The 8,326-nt window shown below is 46.6% G+C and overlaps 1 long non-coding RNA gene across 2 annotated transcripts; it reads right to left on the minus strand.

The window, feature by feature from the left end:
* Positions 1-1,780: 1,780 nt before the first annotated feature.
* Positions 1,781-4,278, minus strand: LOC148121474 (uncharacterized). Of its 2 annotated transcripts, none has more exons than XR_015738431.1 (3): positions 3,911-4,278; positions 3,332-3,439; positions 1,781-3,024 (listed from the first exon to the last, which is right to left on the minus strand). It is a non-coding gene; the product is annotated as an uncharacterized LOC148121474 (long non-coding RNA). The 2 variants fall into 2 exon arrangements; XR_015738432.1 differs by having other exon boundaries at positions 3,293-3,439.
* Between the last annotated feature and the right edge of the window lie 4,048 nt (positions 4,279-8,326).

Genomic DNA, 8,326 nt, shown 5'->3' on the forward strand with positions numbered 1-8,326 from the left:
AGGGAAGAAAAAAGGGAGGAAGAGAGAGAGAGAGAGAGAGAGAGAGAGAGAGAGAGAGAGAGAGAAATAGAGCGAGTGTGCCAGCCCCTAGTATTATTGCTGTCAGAGAGGCCAATACTCTGGGACCAAGTGATGGAGAAGGAAGCTTGTCTCAAGGCTTGCACGGTGGAGAGCAAGCAGCTCACACCCGTGTCTCTCTTGAATCACCAAGACTATAGCACTTCTTAACTGTTATCATTATTATTTATTAAAAAGTTTTCTTTCATTATTTTAAATCATGTGGGTGGGTGTGAGTCTGTATGTGGGTTTTTGCACAAGAGTGCAGGTGACCCCGGGGGCCAGAGGTGTTGGATCCCCTGGAGCTGGAGTTATGGGCACTTGTGAGCCCTCTGATGCAGGTTCTGGGAATCAGACTTGGGTTCTCTGCGAGAACAAGGCATGTTCTTAATCACTGAGCTATCTCTCCAGCAGACCACAGCATCTTTTGTTATCTCAGTCTCAGGCAGTCAAGCACCAGGGTAGTTCATTGGTCTTGAAAAATAACCATTTCTGGTATATCAAAGGCTTACAGCTGTCTGGAGGTGACTGAGTCATCTTGAACCTGTGAATTGTAGGGATTGTTCTAGACTTGGGGTCTGAAGGTGTGCGGTCTGGTTTGCATCACAGCAGCTAACCCAGCAGCTAACCTTTTCATCGTGACCTTTTTTTTATAGCCTGGGAAGGAGCAGCACTCGGGGAAGGGCCAGCGCACTTCAACCAATTCTACGGCTGGTTGTTAAGATGCCTATGGAAACAAGGCTCTGCCTGCAAACTGAAAAGATGAATGCTGGTAGAAAATACCAGGATGTGGCTCATGAAGCTTAAGGGACAGTGGGGGAGGGGAGTCCTGTGTGCGTGTACGTGTGTGTGTCTCTGTGTGTGTGTGTGTGTGTTGTGGAGGAGCGGGTTCTTTCTGTGCGCCGAGAAGGAATTGGTATTCTGTAATACAGAAAGGAGCGGTGTGGTGTGATATAAAGCCAGCGATAGATGGTGTGGTCCTCAGTGGCCATGGAAGGATGTTTGGGGATGGAAGAAGTGGTTGGTGAGGCCCTGAAGTATCTGAAGATAGGACAGGTGTGTAGGAAGCGCGTGGGCTCCCAACAAGCTGGAGGCTATCCTGAAGCGGCAAGTGAGAATGGTCCATTCCGGGGACAGCTGCTCACTCTGACTGATTTCCCTCAGCTAAAGGAATCCAGGCTGTTAATACCTTTGAAGAAAGGAACTACTAGGGTCCCACCATGAGTCCAACTTCTTCACTGACAGCATGCTGGAAGACTGAACTTCCCTTCTAGACCTGGGGGGTGGGGGTGAGGGGGATGGGGGGGTGGGAAGTTGGGGGGATGGGTGGAAAACTGCGTGGAGGCCTCCTGCGTGGACATCCAAACACCATTAGCACAAGCTCTGGGTTTCTGGATGTTGTGTGTGGGGGCGGGGGTTGTGCAAAAATGGGGACAGACCACCAAAGTCTAATAAACCAGAAGCAAACTTTATTCCAGAAACCAGAATCCAGAAAAAAATAAAATAAAAAAAAAATCTCCTTGGGGCACAAAAAGCTTATCAGCTACCTGAGACCACAGCCAGAGATGGATTTTGTTAGGCTGTGGCAAAGGCTGGTTTCTGAACTTACCTTTTTATAATAGGGGCACTAAGCATGAAAGACCCCCGAGGGATGTCTTCCTAGCGAGAGAGGCCCCGAACCCACAAACCCGACGAAGCCACACTTTCGGATGCAAACAGCAAGAGGTTTATTCGAATACACAGGTACCTGGGGCGACAAGGTCTCTCGGAAGACTTGCGCGCCCGCAGGTTGGGGGTGAGGGGTTCTTATAGGAGAGCAAAAGCGCGGATACAGAAGCAAAAAACGTGGTTACAGGGTTTCATTTCATTGGTCAATTTAAATAAGGCTAAGCTGAGTGGCACATTCTTGACCTTTCATCTAAATACCAAGGAGGGGGTTGTCCAGACCCACCTGGATACCAAGGAGGGGGTTGTGCTACCTGTTTTTCTTATCTCTTCCTGCCTTCCTAGCTGGAGACCTGATGGCAGACTGTAAATATCCTGACTCACATCCTGTCACAGGACAAAAGGCTCCCTTCCCCTCCCTTACAGCAAGGGGCCTGAATTGTTTATTTCTAAGGCCCTGCATTCCAGCATCAAGGGTGGTATACATATATATTTTTTTCCTTTACATTCCCCCATTTTTTCTAGTGCTTAGTTCTAATCATAGAACTAGATTTCAGTATCTTCTTGACCTTATAAAGCACTGTATTGGAGGTGTAACATCAAAATCTGAACAGCACTTGTTCTTTTTCTAATAAAGGTAATATCAGTAGCAGAAGCAAAATTAGGAGTGGTCCCATAAGGGAGGATATCAAAGTAGTCATCCAGGGAGATCTATTCGCATAATCCTCCATCCTTTAAGAATAACAAATCTAATCCCCTTCTATTCTGTAAGACCACTTCTGAGAGGGAAGTCAATGACTCTTCGAGTTTGGAAACAGATTGTTCTAAAGCCCTCCAATCTTAATACATTGAAGTACTGAGGGGCCTGTATTAGGGCAGCAGTACCTGTCCCAACACCGGCAGCTTCTCTAAGGCCCAGGATTACTGCTAGTGTCAGAGAAATAGGTTCTCGTTGGAAGCGAGTTGGGTGCCTGTCAAACTCATACCAGTTGTGCAAGCACATAGTACTATAAACCCATCATCTATTTAACTCAGGAACCAAGTACCAGGTGTCAGGAGTCTTAGGGCTCCTAAGAGTCTCATTACATAACCTCAGTAAGAGTCCGTCAATGATTAGCCTTCCAAACATAAGCCTCTTGACTGATAGCGTTATCAAAAGCCCCGGACACTGTAATTTGGGTAGTTCAGGAGTTCGCTTCATGTGGGAGGCGTGGATCCAGGCAGAGATGCATACTTCTTTCAGTTGTTTTCAGATCTGGTGTCTTTCCATTTCGAGGGCCTTTAGACGGGGAAAATAAAGGTCTAGAAAGAATAACATCAGGATTATACATTTTATCCGACTCAGTGAGCAGTGGTGGTTCTCCACATAGGATCTCATAAGAGATGAGTTTAAATTGCCCTGGGGTATTCCAAACCTGGAACAGGGCAAAGGGAAGGAGGGCTGTCCAGTCATTTCCGCAGGTCTCTTTTAGAATTTTATTTATCTTTTCTACCTGTCCTGACTCTGGGGTCGGTAAGCACAATGTAATTTCCAATTGATCCCCAATTGGGCGGCCAGTCCCTGACTTACCTGGGCAACAAAGGCAGGTCCATTATCAGACCCAATTACCTTGGGTATCCCAAGCCTTGGGAAGATTTCTTCTTTGATCTTCTTAGCCACCGCATTGGCTGTCTCAGTCCTGGTGGGAAAAGCTTCTACCCAGCCTGAAAAGGGTATCTATAAAAAACTAATAAGTACTTGTTGCCATATCTGGCTGGCTTAATTTCTGTAAAATATACTTTCCAGTAGGCTCCAGGCCAATTGCCCTTGAGCCTCTTCCCAGGAGCATATATGGAGTGTCCTGCATTAATCATAGCACAGGCCTTGCAGTTTTTGACTACTTCTTCTGCCAAGACAGAGAGTCTGCCATCTGATTTCCCTCAGCCACAGCATCTCAAGCTTTTTGGTGTCTTGGACGAGTATATGTCTTTTCCTGCAGATGTTAACAGTCCTCTTTGTCTGTATATTGCTCCATGAATATGGGCAGTGGCAAAAGCATACCTGCTGTCAGTGTAGGTGCTGAGACTTCTCCCTCTGCCATTCGTATCCAAGCCGCAAGTCCGGCTTTTTGTGCCAACGTCCTTCAGGGAGGCTATGCCCAGGCCATTTGCTTCCCATCCACTACTGCTGTCCCCGCCTTCCGCTTACCTTCGATCACGAAACAGCTGCCATCCGTACACCAGCTCGGACTTTCAGGCCAAGGCTGATCCTTCAGATCATTTCTGGTGCCAGCTTCTCAGCGCATTGATGAGTAGACGAGATGTCATCAGTCTCAGGCAGTAGGGTAGCGGGATGGAGGACAGCAGGGGGAGCGAAGGTCACTGGTTCAGTCAACAAAGGCTTTAATCATCTCCAGCCTGGTTTGAGTAAACCGGATCTGGGCCTTCAGCTTCATTAGCAAGTCTCTTTCTAATAAAGATAGGACGCTCGGGGATAACCAGGAAGGAATGAGTCACTTGTCCTCTCCCCAAATCTACAGTTCGTGAGGTGGTCCATAGATATTGTTTCTGTCCAGTTGCTCCAATTACTGTAGTCTTTTATTTTCTCCCCTCTAATCATCTTCTGCTAGGGCCAGTACCTTAGAGTCCCTTCCTTTCTTCTTTGGGCATTTTCTTGCCCAATGTTCTTTTTCTTTGCAATAAGCATATCGTCCTTTGTCCAAGGGGTGCCTGTCCACGTTCATCTTTGATCTTCTGTTGCCCAGGTTCCCTATCTGTCTAGGTTTTATCTTTTTTTTTCTCCTATCATTGTGGCCAAAATTCTATCAAATTTTCCTTTTGTCTATGATCCCTCCAGTCCTCTTTCTTCTGCCTCCATCTCTCTTTCTCTCTCTCTCTCTCTCTCTCTCTTTTTCTCTCATGTTTCTCTTTCTCAGTCTCTCGCTTATGAAACACTTTCTCTGCCTCCTTAATCAAATTCTGCAACCCTTTTAACCATTGTAACTTTTGTTAATATCTGATGCTGACTGTCCTATAAAGGCCATAGGTACCATTGACCCTCAGAGGTTGGGTCAAGGGGAGTATAATGCCTGTAAGCCTCCTTTAAATGAGGTCTGAACAAAGGAATTTTTACAGTCTCAAGGTAAAACTCAGATACAGATTGACTTACTTTACAACCTCCATTAACAGAGTTTTTCAGTTAAACTCGTGTTTGTACTTAACCTATTGTCTTCCTTGGTGCTTCCAGGTGGTGGTTACTGAAGCCCTGTGCTGTTCCCTTTGATGCTGCCAGTTTCACATGGCAGGGACAATGCATAGCCCAGAGGTCATATATCTATTTCCTAAAAGTTGACTCAGCTCATATCCGTAGGCTAGCTCTCAGTTTGCAGAGAGATGCTTTGGCCTTAAAAATAGAGCTATGGTTGTAAAGCAGAGTAACCCACTGTTAATGGTTAATCCTCAAGCTGCTGAGAAAGCTGCTGACAGTCTGTTCCTATTCTCCTAGGCTTACAGTTTAACTTTATATTTTTTTATTTTTACATTTTTATTTCTGGAATCTATATTTTTATATTCTTATTCTTGGGCCCTTCACTGGGTGGCTCATCCCAACAAGCTGAAACCTGGTGTGCTGCCAGGTTCCATGGAAGACTCAACATCATTACCCTTGGAAATCTTCATTGGCAAAAAGGTAGGTCGGCCGGCTGGGGCAGGTGCGCCCCGAATTGAGGACGGGTTCTGCAGTTGGGGGCGGGGCTTGCATGATGAGACATTTTAAATCTGGCCACTTCAGTAATTCACTTATTTCCAATTTTGGTCCTCAGCGCTGTTAACTGAGACCTGCAGATTTCAAGCTTGTGGTGAAATCATTGACAGGTGAACAGAGGTCAAATTGTGCCAAGCCTCTGACACCAGGGCACCCTAAGGCATCAGGGACTGGGGGAGGGGCTGCTCTGTGCTTCCTGGAGGCCTCACCCTCACCTGCAGCCACAGGGCAGAACACTCTGATGAATTGCTGGTGGCATCTTGGCATAAGCACCTCGGACCACCAGGTGGCAGAGCGGTGGCTTGCTCAGGAGCTCAAACTCACACACGCTCTTGACAAAAAAGACCTGGAGGGCAGTTCTGAGGGTCTGGGACTGTTCTTCATTTCTTGAATTTGGATGCACAGACAGGTGAGCAGGCAGGGGAGCCTCAAAACACAGCCAGGACCACGGTCTCAGCCCAAGAACTACAATTTCTTTATTTCCTGCGGATTAGGAACTAAATGAGGAGTTTATTTGTAGGGTCATATGTGACCGTCACAAAAACTTACAAGTGTTAGCAAATGATATGGGTCTGGGGTCGTTCAGAGTCACCAGCCTGGCAATCGACAAACTGTAACAAAGAAGAGGCTTTTATTCAGATACTGGTACCAGGCCCGTGCCCCTCACCGTTTCCACTTTAATATCTGAGGCTTTTGCTGTGAACTTTAGTTGTTTTTGTTGGGTTTTGGTGATACTGGGAATTGAGTCTAGGATTTCACGCATGCTAAGCAGCCCTCTGCCCACTGAATTACATGCCTAGACCGCTTTAATTTTTTAAAATAAATTTTATTTATTTATTTATTTATTTATTTATTTATTTATTTATTTTTCGAGACAGGGTTTCTCTGTAGTTTTTGGTGCCTGTCCTGGAACTAGCTCTTGTAGACCAGGCTGGCCTCGAACTCACAGGGATTCGCCTGCCTCTGCCTCCCGAGTGCTGGGATTAAAGGCGTGCGCCACCACCGCCCGGCACTTATTTATTTATTTTTATAAATATTTTACTTTGGGACCTGTCGAGGTCCGGTGGCAGCCCAGACCCTAAATTAAGTCTCTGAACCTCCTCAACCAATGGCTTTATCGGGAGGGAGTTTCTCCATGGTCCCTCATGATATCCTGAGTTCACATGCTGAAGAATTCCTCTTGTTTATTCTCCAAACAGCTTTTATATCAAAACATAAATTGAGGGGGTAAATGCGTTAGCATTCTGTCTCCTAGGTAACCAGTTGAATGGCTTTTAGTCACGTCCACATCTACCTGTCTGCTCAGTATGCAAGCAGTCATGTAGGCTTGAATTAACATTTCTATCAGGCATCCTCTAAATTACAAAGAAAGGAGCAAAACAACATCCTGACCTTTTGTTAGGTAGTGACAGTCTGTCTGGAAGGTTACGTGACTGCTCTGGATACTAGCCGTGGCCCGAGAACTTGGCTGTCACACCATGTAGAAATACGGGCCTCCAGGGGCCGGAGAGAGTCGTTATGAGCACTTGCTGCGTTTCCAGCACTCACATGGTGACTCACAACTGTCTGAAACTCCAGTTCCAGAGACTTCAACACCCTATTCTGGCTTCCACGGACACTGCACTGCTGTAGTGTACACATACAAGCAAAGCACCCATCCCTGTAAGAAGGCTAATTGTCTGCATGTGTGTCTGGGTACCATATGCCCATGGTGCCCAAGGATCAGATGAGGGCACCAGGTCCTTTGGAACTGGTTATACAGACAGTTCTGAGCTGCTATGTGGGTGCTGGGAATCAAGCCTAGGTCCTCCTGAAGAGCAGCCAGGGCTGTTAACTGCGGAACCTTTTCTCCAGTACCGTTCGTTCCTTTTTATGTTTTAAGACAGGGAGGGTCTCACTGAGTGGTTCAGGGTGTACCACTGAACTTGAAATCCTCCTGCCTCAGGCTCCCAAATAACTGGGAGACCTGTACCACAAAACCTAGATGCTGCGCCTGTACGGGCTGGAACCACGAGTCTGCACGAGTCTCTGCGGAGGGTGTCCAGGTTGAATGAATCCACAGAGCACGAGGTTGAGGTGGAACAACTTCTTTATTGTTCTGCTGGGGCTAGCTTTTATACCACGGCACCAAATGAGGAGTGGGCTGCAAAGGGAATGTCACCTGACCCTGGTAGGGACTGTCACCTGACCCAAGCAGGGACTGTTACCTGACCCCAGCAGGGATCAAGGAATGATCACGTGCACTCAAACTTCCTTACCCAACTCCAGGAGCAGAGGGAAGTTATGTTTTCTTTGCAGATAAGCATCTCAAATGGGGACAGGGAAATGTAACTCGGGGCAGCAATTCCCACACCTAGACATAGGTTTTGTGAAAACCTATGAAAGGGGCTAAGTGGTTAAGAGTGCTTATTCTTCTTTCCAGGGTTGAAGTTCAGTTTCCAGCATATCAGGTGGATTACACCTGTTTGTGACACCCTCTTCTGGCCTCCACATACACACACACACACACACACACACACACACACACACGTGTCCTAGACAAGTGCTCTATCACTCAGTTCCACCCTCAGCTCTAGGGATTTTTTTTTAGATGGGGTCTTGGTATGTAGCTCAGACTGGTCTTGGATTTCAGATCCCTCAACTCTGGCCTTCCAAGTGTTGGGATTACAGGCATGACCACCATTTAAAAGATTTATTTATTTATTATGTATACAGTATTCTTAGTATTCTGCATGTATGCCTGCAGTCCAGAAGAGGGCACCAGATCTCATTACAGATGGTTGTGAGCCACCATGTGGTTGCTGGGAATTGAACTCAGGACCTTTGGAAGAGCAAGCAGCACTCTTAACACTGAGCCATCTC

Source organism: Myodes glareolus, chromosome 7 (assembly GCF_982192425.1).
Source record: "Myodes glareolus chromosome 7, mMyoGla1.1, whole genome shotgun sequence".
NCBI lineage: Eukaryota > Metazoa > Chordata > Mammalia > Rodentia > Cricetidae > Myodes > Myodes glareolus.